Genomic DNA, 15,025 nt, shown 5'->3' with positions numbered 1-15,025 from the left:
AAGGGAGCTTCAACAAAACAAGAGTTAATTTTAGCTTTCCTGGCAAATACAATTTTAATTTATCTAAATTGTACTTCAATCAGGCTTAAACAAACAAATCACACTAAAACTTTAGTTAGATTATTAAACTAAAAGCCAACTTCAGCATCTCCGAACTGTCTTTCGAAACGATTGTAAATTATATTTCCTATTAAATGATCTGCGGGAACTGATAAGATATAAATTTAATAAAAGTTTCTCAAAGTAGTTCAATAAACGTCTTAGTTATCTCTGTGTAATCCCCAAACGACCCAACTGGTAATCTCCTAGACGTTTAATTTCGCCGTTTTAAATGAATCGCAGATCTCATATCCCGAAATCCTTACTACGATTGGTTCGTCCGACCGCGCGTATAAATTCTTAAGGAAAATCATCTGCAGAATTCCAATAGCTGGTTGCTGATGTCCAAAATCGTGATATATCGTGGCTCAGATCGTTTTCGAGCGCCTGTTTATGAGATATTTCATAACGTGCAGTTCTTCGATCATTTATCATCACTGATTTTATATCGAGCAAATGTTTGGCTCTTAGAATTGCTAAGCCAGCTAGACTTTTGCTATGCATAGATAGCAATTACGTTAGCTAATAGACAAGATAAACATCTGTGTTTAGATACCTACACAATAATACTACTTACAATTTGCACCTACCAACTTCTGTTTATTGACAGACGTACAATTATATTGGCCCGTCCCCATAGAAAGTTAAAATGTAAATAATACCACGCCACGTAAGAACTACGTGCGAATAATGTTAACCATGTAAGTCGACCTCTGCTCCTCAGAATGTCACCTCAAACCATTAACACAAGCGAGATAACATTTCTTAACCGCGTGCTAATGGCTCGTACCAAACGTTGTGATGTCGCTAATGAAACAGTTTCGGCAAAAAGTATAAATGCCGCGCCATCACTTTTTGACAGCCATGTGAAAATTGTTAGAGTGCTCGCAGAACGTGTAAAACCGCTGTAACTATAAACAAGTAGTTGCCTAAAACCTTCATTGTTTAGCATCGCCGTGAGTTATGTGTCGGCTGATGGTTCGATATAATTGCAAATGTGGTGCGTGTCGCCACGTGATCGGTGGGACTCGGCAGCCGGAGCCGAGCCTCGCGCACGGGAGCTCACTTGCTCCATAAACAGGTTTCCGTATTTTTCAATCAGAGAGCTGTCAAAGCGTTCTGACACCCTCATCCCGTCGGCTCGCACTCGCCGAGCACCGAAATTGGTTTTCTACATTCAATCCATACAAAGTTTAATGTTATTCGTTCGCGATATCACCGGAATGCTGCCGATGTTTACCGACGCGCCAAATCATATTGGATTTGCAAACTTTTGTTTGCGGACTTTATTTCATTTCACTGTTAGTTCAGGCCGAGAGAATGTAATTTTAGATATTGTCCTCGTCTATGTTTTGAATAAGTCTCTTTTATATTTGTATTCCACGAACTTTGGTATTTTATTAAAATTGCGCACATATTTTCGATTTCGATCTGTACTGAACGGAGTTTTCATAGCACAAAGTGCAAGTTACAAATTAACCGCGCCGCCCGCCGGATATATCCGCGAGAAAAGAGTAAAGCGCCAATAGAGGCGGCTAAAGGCTGGAGTGTGCCCGCAAGCGTTTATAAATTGAAGGGCTGGTACCTGCGGCTTAATACACCGCCGTTTCCGGTTCATTTCCGGGCGGCGCGCGCGGCGCCGGATATTGCTTTTAAGGTTGCGCCGCACGCCATCGCTCGCAAACACACGCGCATTATACGCCACGCTACACGCTCCGCTACCCGCTCTTCAGAGTACCGTATTTAATGGTGTTATTTTTAGAACACATTTTCCCAAATTAATATGAGGAGGCAGTATTAAGTCGGGCACAAATTGATATTAATTTAAGATGTACCGAACGAATGATCAGAAACCTTATGAGAGCTGCATTAAGAACGTCGGCATCATTACAAATAAAAATACGAGAAACATAATCCCTCGGAGCCGCTCCGGAAATTAAATTTTCCCTTAAGCTTAAAGTTTAATTAAGCAATATCACGCGATTGCATAGTGGCTAGCGCTGTAGCGGAAAGTGTAGGGCGATTGGGTTCGGATCCCATCCCCGTCAGCCGCGCATCCCGGAGGATATGCGATTTGATGGACAGTCAATTTAAGAGCGAAGCCGAACCGACAACTGGGTGCACTCTCATTTACACGTGGACCGACTGACAGGATGCAGACGCGCCAATAGCGAACGTACTCTTTAGTTAATAAAGCTTAGTAAATCGATAGATACATAGTAAATATATGGTATTACCTAAATAACAATACCACTACAGAACATCTCCGAAACAACGTTACATTTAAACATGAACTCGAGTGGAATGGGTATTATGAGAACATGAACTATAATCTCAAGTAATTGCGAGCGCTGTAAAGTGTTGGACACATTTGTCCAATAACGTGGCGCTCCAACAATTTTAAGAGCAAAAACATTAATCTGGTTCATATTGAGCATCTGGCGACGACGCAATCTCTTCCTGGCACCTTCACGACTGAGGCGGGCGAGGGGCGACACATGCGCTTTATTAATTATGTTCTACTCTCACCTTTATGCTGACAGCGTTATGAATATTGGATACTGTTAGTTACACTCTTTGTGAGTTTTGTTCGCATACATACTTCGTACTGAATTGGTTTATTGAGTGAGATTTATGAGAATCCATTTGCTATATGACTTTGAATACAAAAATATCACCATTTATAAATACTTGTTACTTGTTCTAAAACAAAAATGTTATAAATTGATTCAGCTTAACTTTACATTGTAAAATAATTCTTAAGTACACACTTTAAACTAATTTTAGTTAAAATCTTGTCTAAGTACGAGAATAGCCTTCTTATAAGTATAGTTATAGCCTGAATTCCAAGGAATTTGTAAAGAATATAAATAAAATGTTCGAAGTAGTTTCATAATTTTCAAAGGAAACTACGAAGCCGATTCAAAGAAATTCGTTTAACCTGTAAAACTTTTACTGATATAGCCGACGTACTAAATGTAGGGTTTTTTAGAAAACTTCCTACAACGACGTAATAACACCTTTTTAAAATTATTAGTAGAATCGCTACTACGTTTTTAATTTATTTTTTCTATATCTTTGATACAACGGCATTTCGGCATTGGGAACAAATATATCAGTGGTAATAAATTAGCCTACTATCATGGTTATTTGATACACTATAAAATAAATTAGAAATATTATGACATGAAAAATAGATAATTAAAAACTTGTCACATAAAATTATATTTTTATATTAGAACAGTTTCTCTTTATTAATCATAGCCATCAATAATCATATCTTGATAATTAGAAATATTAAAATTACCTAAGTAGGTACCATAACATCTTTGAATAACTTTACATCATTAAGTACGGCCACAGGCTATAATTAATTCATGGTAATTTCTCGATTCGTTGTATTACATTGTCGGATATGAGACCAAATTAAATTTTATGACGTGTGAATTTAATAAAATGTCTAATGTATGTTTCGTGTTATACGTTTTTTTCCCACCACTAATGAATACCATATGGCACAAGAACATTAAAAGCGTCGTGTTCATAGACAAAAACTTTACATTGTATTCTACAATAGCTACGAGTAGCACATCAACCTACCCAGAACTGTCAAAATTCTTTATTAGACTTTAAACTTTATTGCAAAAAAGGAAGGTTGAAAATGTCATAGACTGCGGTTGTTTGATCTGCCGGTTACACATGTACGTAGTCGTATGTTACGGATAAGCATACGGTTTCAATTAGAACCACGTATTACGAAACTTCGTAAAGCAATTAGATTTTATTATGAAAATTATTTATACAGCATGTTGTTACTTATAACTTACAATCCCTACGCTACAACGGCTTTAATATTATTCTACCGAATTATAAACTCCAATACCTAAAAAAAGCAATAAATTACTGTAATTAAAGCTTTTCACATTAATTTCTAAGCATACTTCTATAAGTAAACTACAAGCTGAATAGGTACTTTGAAAATTAATATCTATTTGTGAACATTAGTAAGGAAACTGGTCTTATCGCTCGCCCTGATTCGGCTGCATTAAATCGTTTCCATTACTTTAAGTAGAATTCGATGTTTATGTCAAACGCGACGACGATAATATCGCAATTTATTTTATTAACACATTCACTCTAATGGGGAGCAGGTTGTATACTCACACGGATTATGCTTTACTAGATGACGCATCCATTATATCGTTAATATACTTTTTAGTGGTGCATAATGAATGACAGATTTGACAGTTACAAAAAACAACGTCCTGTATAGCTTTTAGTTAACCTACTTACTTCATTTTTATCCGGTTTATGATGATCTTACAAACAGTTTTGGTAGAGTTATTTTTACTAATGTTTTCCCACGGAATTGTCGCCTCCGTCTTTCCAGCGCAAGCGCAGCTGTTAAGTATAAGATCTATATGCAAATTAACTTTTAAATTAACTAGTAGTTTTTTCTATGTTACTATAAATATTTCAATAATCAGGTGAAATACGTGATATGCTTCTATTTCAAACGCTCATTTACATTTCACTCATAATTAAGTTATTTTTAAAATCTTCCATTTGACATTAGGTCACGTGAGTTCGGCTGCATATTTTATAATAGTTATTTACGGAATGGCAACCCACACCGGCCGGATCTACAATAAATGTGTGTAGATACTTATAAACATTTATCGTTTCGAATTTCTACGTTTATTCTCACGATTAAATCGCGGCCGACGTATATTAAGTGTCAAGTAAGAGATTACATCGTGTCGATATAGTTTGTTAGCAAAAGCACTGTATTTTATCAGTCGTTAAATCAAAGTTGTAGTTGTGAAGTAGCTGTGAGCGCTGTAATTTACATAAACGGGGTTCTTGCAGACTAGTGGTGTTTCCAAATGCGAGCGTGGCGCCGGCAATGAGGGTTAATAACTGCTAATTCTATACTTCGAACACTTACATTCTTACAGGCACAAAAAGCATTTTTGTAAATTGCACACACACAACCCTTTGAAACACTACGAACCAAGTAGAATACAGAGACACATTTTAAATTTATGTATAAGTAGATTAGACACTTTCTTCCCGACCAAATATACCCGCACGATCCCTTTTAATACGATAATATGCCTCTATCTTTCGTCTGCAGTCACACACGACCCTTGTGTGCTAATTGAATTTAAGGAATAAAATCCAATCGCCCCGATTCTTTATTATTCAAGATCCAATTTGGATAAGGTCTGATCGGTCCGAGGGGCGGCCCGCCTGAGAGGGGCAGTCGAGAATAAAATTGGTTTGTCACTCAAAACATAAGGTTATCAGTTTTGATATGAATGTATCGGTTTATTTCGAGCTCGACTATGTTCGGTAGTCGGTACCTACAGCTATAAAAATAATAATTTATCTCGTTACCCTACCACTGCCTGAGGCAATTAAGACGAACACACATAATATGTCAATCTTATCGTGGTTGCTAAAACGTCAAGAAGCTAGAGGTTAATTTGTTTAAATGAAAATTACATTAGCGGGTAACATTTCATTTGGTGGTGGTAATGAATGGTGTTAGACACGTGTTACGGCGCGGAGTGTAATCAGTGCGTCAACGTTAGACGTTATTTACGAGTGGGCTGGAGGCGCGTGCGGCGCGGGTACCTCTCGATACCAGATAACAGTGATGACACACTGCTATCTGCGACACACAGCCACTCCACCGCACCCCTCCACTACACACTCCCTCGCAATAGTGCTAAAATAAACATCTATCTACAAAATATTGCACCCGACACATCATAACACTGGGTGAATATCACAATTTTATTAATATTAGCTCAGCTATCGTTTTTATTAAATTCAACCCGTCGATTTAATTTAAATTCTAAACTTTATAAGTTTATTTCAGTAAAGTGTTACTAAAAATAAATTACTCTATAACTAGTTTGTTGTAGGTATAAGACGTAAACAAGCTCATGAATACGATAATAATATCGTGTTTACATTTAATTAATGTTATTTTTCTGAATCAATCGTTGCAAGCGTGTCAACACGCCGCAGCCACTACGTGGATATGTGGATTCACGAAATTAATGGCAAACAAGCATACAGTGGCTTCTATTAGTGTGTGACGCACTGATTGCTATCGCACAAGATGGATTGGCCGTACACACCCCTCCCTATGCACTTATTAACTTTCGTATTTACGTACACTCGCTGTGGCCGACGACTGTACCTGTTGAAAAAGTCATTCGCGGCGTAACATTATTACATTAAAATAAATACGTTATAAAATAACCAGTGTTTGCACAACACGAACACACCTCAATGTTTATGAAAGACTAGCTTCCGCCCGCGACTCCGTCCGCGCGGATGTCGGTCTTCGCGTGGAAGTTTTGTTTCTCCATTTTGAGTAACTCTGACAATGACATCTTATAAATATCTATTAAACCTAAATAAGGCCATAATAATTAAGGAGATCCCTCTTTTGAGCTACTGCTGTTGAGCTCGCGTTCTGTAGAATAAGACTGAAAAATAAATGCGTGATGCCTGAACATATAGACAGACAGACAAAAAAAAAATTCAATTTGGGTTAGGTATCGATCCAGTAACACCCCCTACTATTTATTTTTTCTATATTTTCAATGTACAGAATTGACCCTTCTACATATTTATTATAATATAAATAAATGAATGAATGAATAAATGAATGAGAGTGTTATAAACGTAAGAGTAGACAAATATAATCAGAAAGCTCCGAACTGCTAAGCTATCGGGAGTTATACGTGTTATTGTGAATTAACCATAAGAGATAGACATTTGCTGTCGTGGAATATTTTTTAAACAATTTTAAGGAGAACATTTCCGTCATACATTATTTCTGTGTAGCTTTAACCATTAAGGCTGCACACGCGACGGAAGCTTAAAAAATGGAGTAAGTTCTCCTGTTTTCCCAACATTTCACTTCACTGCTCTGCTCCTATTGATCGTAGCGTGATGAAAAGTATACTATAACCTGCCCAGGAGTATGAAGAACAATTGTACCAAATTTCATTGAAATCTGTCGAGTGGTTTTTATTTCTATAAAGAACATACAGACAGACAGACAGACAGACAGACAGACAGACAGACAGACAGACAGACAAAAATTTTTCTGATTGCATTTTTGGCATCAGTATCGATCACTAATCACCCGCTGATAGTTATTTTGGAAATATATTTCATGTACAGAATTGACCTCTCTACAGATTTATTATAAGTATAGATGGACTATGAGTTATGTTAATTGCATTTACATTTTAATTTATTTGGTGATTATGTTGAGCTCGTAATTAATTAACCGTCGTTATGAAACAAACCTTAATAGAATAATTTATTTTGAAACGTTTCCGCAACACAACGTTTTCCAAGTAAAGACAATGAAACTTCATATGCATAATTAAAATCGTTCCAGTGCCAGTGATGTATCTATTATGGAAATTCTGTGAAATTCAATTAACGGTTCGATTTTTTTAAGTGTAAAAAACGATTTGGTTGTTCGATAATGGTTTAAGTTAAATGAAACGTAGTCATGTTTTAAGCGTCCTGAGATCGTCCGTTATAATGGCCGCAACAATGTAATCTGCGTGAACAATCAGAAATAATACAGTCTCAGTAACAATCTCCGGAGACGTTGCGAATGCATTTAATTGCCTAAACAGAGTGGATCACTGTGCGCACACACAGACACATGGAATTATTATGGGACTGAGCAATATGAATATAACATGCGACTGAGATTTCCTCCGTTAGTATAATCAATTTTAGTAAGATTTGAAATATAATTTAGACGTTTTTCCTCAGATCTATTAAAAAAAAATGCGAATGACCTGCAAATTTGTTTAGGTCAAAGATAGCATAAAATAAAAAAACCTTCCATTTTTTAAATTGTATTATTCCTAAACATTATATTAACGGAATTAAATACCACTGCCAATCATTTTTCAGTATCTACTTTAAAAATAGAATGCAATATCTCATTCTAAAGTACCCTGCTCTGGGTATAATATGTTCTATACTCGATCGTGCCTTTAACATCAATCTATCATACATGGTACATGTGTATGTGCTTCAAAGTACGTTCAGTTCAGGTGCAAAGCTGGTAACTGACAGAGTTATATAGTTGAATATGAAACGATCATTGAAAGCACGGAAATTAAATAGCCGCTCATATCCGGGCCGTGAAGTGTCGTGTCGTGTCGGTGTCGTGTCGGGCGCTCGCACAGACACCCACTATGCACCCACTTGCGATACTCACTACAAAGGATCAACCACAGACTATTTTTAAAGAAAGTTATTATCGCGGTTTCCTGTAAAAGAGGTTTTGTGTTGATTAACTAGATTGTGATTTCTTCGTTTAAAGATTTATATGTAAAGTTACATTAACACAATTACAAATAACTCGAAAATAATATTAGGAATTGATTACTGCACTGATTTAAATTACAATTCCTTTATCTTTCTATTGAGTTTTTTAAATTGTTTTTATCTTAATAGTATTCTCGACTGTGATTAGAAATTTACATTCAGATCATTCAAATACGTACTGTGAGTTGCCTAGCGTAAAGATGTTGCGTCTACGCCGAAGCTGCGTAGCAGCTACAGGGCAGCTACGGAACGCCTACGCAGCGCCTACGCACTACGCAGAACCATAGCAGTGTCTACGATACTACGTTAGGCCTACGCGACAAGACAATTAATATGATTTATTTTAATTGTCTGCAGCTTTATATTATACTATTTAATAATTGCATGAATATTAACTATGCTATTATTATTATGTAATAAGCCAACCGACTGCTCTGACCGCTGAAGTCTTTAATTACGGCATTTGTCGTCGTCATTGGTTCTCGATTGTATTATTAGTACTGCGTTCACAATAAGCTCTTACAAGCCTGGATACGGGCAATAACTAGAGCTGCATTTCTGTGGCACAATAAGTTTTTTATTTTTATTGGTAGAAGAAGTAAGGTATTTTTTAAATGGTTGGTATTTGACCTAACCATGATTTTATTTCGCAGTTTCTTCTCGAAACTTTCCAGTATAATATGTGTAGCTGTATCACACCATAAGCTGGGTGCTCTTATAATATTAATTAGGTATTGTTATCATAATATGCGGTTGAGCCGCTATCGCTCGCACCGCATGGTCGCGAGTCGCGTGCCGGGTAGCTCACGCATGCGCAGTCACCGTGAGATGCCAATCAACCGGTACACTCATACACTCCAATCAATTCAAACCGATGCTAATGTAAACGATATTTTTTCTTAATTGGACTAATTAACGATACGCCCAGTTATTAGTTTGGTCAATGAATAACATAAACAATGATAAAGCATTAATCACGTACACAAGATAATTTTATTAATTAAAAACTTTAAGTATGCCTACATTTGGTTATCTTGTTTACATTTAAAAAGAGGTATATTTCGTTGTCGATTTCAAAATTTGAAAATTTACAATGTAAACTTTTTTATTTATGCAGTTTCATTTTATGTTTCTGATTATCGCTTATTTAAATTCTCCTTTTTTCTTTAAGTGCACATATAAATTAGATATATTTCTAAAACTGGCTTTTTATTATACACCGATAGACACGAATAGATAAATAACGCTCTAACGTTGACACCGATAACCTTTTTGATTTGATTCATTTAGTTAAATAAATTATGAAACAGTGATTGCATACACTCGATTGATTCGGGCCATCGGACACACTTAAATGCATGTCACACTCTACCTTGTATATAATTATGTAAATTTTCGAATGAAAAAAATGAAGAGCTACTTTACTCATTTGTAATTTGTATACGTAATGAGCATTTATAATATGATTTCTTGTGTTGTATCAGGTATTATATGACCGCCACGTGTTCCAGTATCATCACATGCTTTCCACGAATAGAATATTTTCACAAAGATAAATATACTTTACATTTATTTGAAAAAAGGTTTAACTTTTATCTTTTTGTCATAGACTCGTTAGTCTAATAAGTTCCCCGAAGCATGAGGTTAACGGGATGTGTCGCCCGCCCGCCGCCGTCACACAAGACTCAAATGACATTTGATCTTAGCAACAAAATATTTCTCGCTTATTAAAGCAAAGAAATTGGCAAAGCGTCAGGTGTTCCTGCGGAATCGGAGCCTATTACACGTAATGACGATGAGTATACATTTTAGAGGAAAGCTCCTGTTAGTGTAGGCGAGCCAATTAGAAGTGTTAGGAGCCGCCCGCGCCCCTCGGCTGTCCAATTAAACTCACTCTCGCCGCTCGCGCTGACGACGGCGCACCCGCCGCCGCCGCCGCCGGAACCGAGTACCACCTCGTAATTGCGTAAGCCACTTCAAAAACAAACCTCCACTTTTTTGCACCGACGCTAACAATGGAATCATGTCAGACACCACAAGAACACCCCTCCATTCTATTCTTCTACTGTGTAACTATTGAGTTGTTAATTAAATTCGCACAACATAATGGCCACTCGCAATCCGACACGCGCGAGTCGCTATTACGCCCACATAGAGGCGATTTCCGCGCAACCCGCGCTTAGCGATCCGTACTGATGCAGCTTCTTGTTTAATTACAACAATAGTGGCCCCTAATGAGAGTTTGCGCTAATAAGCACTGCAGAATGTAATCAACATGCTTCGCCGGTCTAATGAGTCGAGTTCCTGGCAAAAACAAGCAGCGTCGACATTTTACTGAAGATTAATTAGGCGTTGTACCTATACGGCAAGATAGCTACCCTCAGCCGCGCCGGAAGGCCCTTGTTTCTAACATGTCGCGCTGCTTATGCGTCTTTCCTGGAAACTTTGACATATAGAGGCAGTAGCATCGTGATATCTGCCCGTCGTCACACCGGACGCCGGTGTCGCATCACGAATCAAAGTGTTGTTAGAGCGTCCTATAACAAGCACACTACGTACGTCTTTGAATAATTGCTATTGACAACAAAGTACACATCCCTGGTAAACGTCGTTAACTTAAATAAGTACGTTTGATTACGCCGTAGCTAGCTACCCCATTAAAACTTAACGAGGGGCAACCCCGGGGAAAATAACTAACCCAATTTCCCTTTGCCGGGAAATCATTAAAAGTCTTAAAAGGGTCTTTTCATATATTTTTTACCCTGAAGCGTACGTGCAAATAAACACATTTTTACATACTCGAACAAACAATTCTCCTAACGAGGCGGGAGCGTAACGAGCGCGCGGCGGGCGCGGGGCGGCCAGCGGGCCAGCAGCGGCCGCACCGCGCTAATTGGAAGGATACGTCCGGAAATGTGTCTCGTTACATGCGGCGCCTACCTGCCGTCCACGGCCACGGCGACTGCCTCACCTAACGACACCCCTGATTTATATGAGCCAATACATTCAAATTGACAGCCGAAACTCGGCCGAAACCCGACAACCATGAAGCCTTCGCCACCGACCGCTCCTTAATGCCGATGCCGCGCGCCGCCCGCGCCGCTTTACGTGCGAAAATGTCAGCGGGAACAATGAGGTAGGCACAGTCACAAGCCATAAGGAGCGATAAGACGTTAAGATTTCTGTACTAAAAACAAGTTGCACTAATTTGAAAGACATTTAAATGTTACGACCAGTTTATGTCGTACGCTAATTGTCGTGACATTTCGTGGCTTATGTCGGATGTCGGAGACACCACAGACACTTTCCTAGTTTTTGTTCCAATAGTTAATCCAAAGATAAATGCTACTGTACGGTTATATTGTACAATTTTGTTTCTACAAAAACAATCTGGGTAACCGTTGACGTGCATGTGTGGTAATTAATATCAATTGAACGCGTAATGCCATCAGTTCATTTAACATTCTCAGGGATTTCGTGATGCACTAATAGGTAATTTAATTAATAGATTTCCCAATTAGTGTTCGCTGTATAATTAATGGATGTGTGCTGTATTAGCGTCGGATACAATCAGATTCGAGACTCGTCGGCAATTACGGACGACTACAAAATACGTCGAATTCCGCGTAATTGCTGAGAATATTACGGCAGTGAACTTAATTGTTCTCGACTTAATTAATTAAGCTTTTGTTTGAAACTAACAGCAAAGTGTAGACTTGGCAATTCTAAATTGGATCTTGTAATTACCTTACCCTCCCTTTTACTGAAACTGTATACCTACTTTCAATTATGGGCCAAGCTTTGTTAATGAAATCAATTATAATTGGGACACAATGAAATGAATTGTATTTGAGCCGTAGGAACAATCGATTTCATTAACTAATTTACTCTGTTCTCAAACAAACAATAACGGAGAGAAATAAGAATGTTTCGCAATAGAGGTACTGTGGGGGTGGAACATAATGATAAACAAACGAATAACGTCGGGTGTTCATTTCATCTGTGTCGGTTGAGTAGATATTGCTGTCTTCATTATGGAGAGTTTGCCATTACGTAGGCCGTCAGCGAATCATTACGGATGCCTCTAATGAGTATCTCTTGTACGCCTAATAATAATCCTTATCGACATTTCCAAGGCTGCTCCGGGCCGGAGGCGGTTTGTGAACTAATTAATTGCGTTACTATACACGCCGCGTTTCAGTACATTTCAATGGGAATAAAACAATGCACTTATGTAAATTACAATCCGTAAGTAGGTTTAATTAAATGTTAATTTGCGTACTGTTGTAACCGAAATTGAATATAATGCCACTGAACATTTTCAGTGGTAATTAAGCGAGTGATTTCGAAAACACTACGGTGCTATTTCATTTGTAGGGTGACTGTTCTTTAATGTTTCATTTGGAAATACTTTCAGGGGATTTAGTACTTATGTTATTGTACATTTATCTACGTATATGTATGGATAGCAGTTGTTTTCCATTTTTCTTCTTTGTTAATATAAAGCTAGTAAGAATGTTGATTCCTTCATTTAAATATTTTACAAAAGCAATATGACTGTTGCCAAATACAGCAAAAGCTTTTAGTCTAGTGCAAATAAATAAAATGAAAGGCTCTATTTATGACTAATATATTTTGCAACACAAATATAGAGACTACACTGCCTAATGGATATTAATTTGCAATTAAGATTATGGTCGTGATGTTTTAATAAATTACAAACAAATATATTCTTAAGGAAACTATAATACGAATAAACAGGTACCTATTTATCTTATATTAAATTAGAATGGTAATATTAAATGCAGTCTATCTCCGGCCAACATCATTAATGTGTTAACATTTGTATCTGGTTAAGTAACTTATCTATTGAATTAGGTTACCACTTTACATATTTATGATGTTAGACGATTTAAATACAGAGATAAAAGCCGAGATAATATTAAGTAGTAATGACCTCTGCATCTTGAGTATTGTGAATTAGCGATGGATTGTGTACTCTATCGTCTGTCCAAGAAGGTTCATTATTTATTGGATAGAAATAACACTACGGTCCAAAGCATTGGTGTGAAAACTTGTGAGTTACATTGTATCATCTTAGTCGTGAAAGGGGTGGGCGAGGGTAGCGGGCTCTGGCAACTTTAATTAAGACATAATAATTAAAATAACAAGCGACAGGCGTGGTGGCGCATCAGTATGCGAGTTTGTGGGGCCCGGCGAGCTGTGGGCTCGTGGGGCCGCATACGACACGACACTAATCCACCGGACACATACTCCGCTGGAAGCTATTGTGTGGGCCCCTCCGACGCCGGCTTAACGCTTCAATCTTGTTGCAATCATATTGGTACAGTTCAGAGCTAAGGTCACGTGATACTGTTATGAAAACAAATCGTTAGCATTAACTGTTTATTTTTATTAAAGCGATCTCAATGAAAATTGCCTTATTAACTCTAATATGCTTACTGTAATGTAAAAACGTGTAGTGTCTACAATGTTTCAAGATAATCGTTTTACAACAAAAACAGCGGAACCACTACACTGCTTGGTGCTCATGTTTTTATAAGTGTAAATCTATTCAATTGGCTGTTTGCAATTTTCCTTAAACACTACGGTTTAACCAAACCGCAATGAAGTAATTATCCGTTACTTTGGATCTGTCAATTAAACTGAATGGACACGCACCACGCACTCACACCCAAAATATATGACAACAATCACAACGTGTGATAACGTAACGCACACACGTAAACATAAACTTGAATGAATTAACTTTCTCGTCTCAAATCGCTCTCTAGCTAATTGGTCTCTGAATTAGATAATAACTGTCAAGATTAATATGAGTAATTTATTATAGTCTGCGAAACTAATTAATTATGTTTATGATATTAATGAATATTTATATCTGAAGGCTCTATCTCGAAAATTAATTAGGCAACCATGAAAGAAACAACATAATTAACCAACGCAAAAAAAGAAAAATCACAATTATATTATAAAACTGGTGAACGAAGCAACTCAAAACAAAGCGATAGAAAGCATCATAGTTAAATTGTATCTGTTTACTCACCTCTAAATTGTATTTTCCGATAAAAACAACAAACAAAACATGTAATCTCCAAATTGTCTGAGCTGGAACCACGACAAACAGATCACAGTCAAATACAGATCACCAAATAAATTGATACAATACTTGTCCACTCCAACAACAATATTGTCACTTTAGAAAAATTACAGAAAATTTGATTTAGTTAATGTCCGAGAGCACAAGTCGCCGGTAAAGCAGTCGAACGGGAGATATTATCGTGAGACTAACGACGGACAATAAAAATGATTTATTAAAATTGTAATTAAACGAGCAAATGAAGGCTTGTATCGCCGCGGCGTACCGAGTCGAGAGCTCGTGTAAAGTTTGGGAGCGCGCGAGGGAGGCCGGCACGTAGTGTGTCGAGGATGACTCGCGGCGAAGTGAGGCGAGCCAGCGAGAGCGGCGTGTGGCGGCCGGCACTCCGGCAGGCTGTGCGCGGCCCTCCCGGCCCGGGGT

The 15,025-nt window shown here is 37.7% G+C and overlaps 1 protein-coding gene across 2 annotated transcripts in view; it reads right to left on the bottom strand.

Annotated features, from left to right (window-relative positions):
* Positions 1-15,025, bottom strand: part of LOC118263338 (LIM domain only protein 3-like) — a 45,144-nt gene extending 30,119 nt beyond the window's left edge. The window contains exon 1 of one of the 2 annotated variants that reach the window (XM_050705192.1): positions 14,552-15,025. The gene's annotated coding sequence lies outside the window, so the exon portion shown is untranslated. The remainder of the gene's footprint in view (positions 1-14,551) is intronic. The other variant, XM_050705193.1, reaches the window with a different exon arrangement.

Source organism: Spodoptera frugiperda, chromosome 27 (genome assembly GCF_023101765.2).
Source record: "Spodoptera frugiperda isolate SF20-4 chromosome 27, AGI-APGP_CSIRO_Sfru_2.0, whole genome shotgun sequence".
NCBI lineage: Eukaryota > Metazoa > Arthropoda > Insecta > Lepidoptera > Noctuidae > Spodoptera > Spodoptera frugiperda.
The sequence above is the reverse complement of the archived record's forward strand: the minus strand, read 5'-3'. Positions and strand labels throughout refer to the sequence as shown.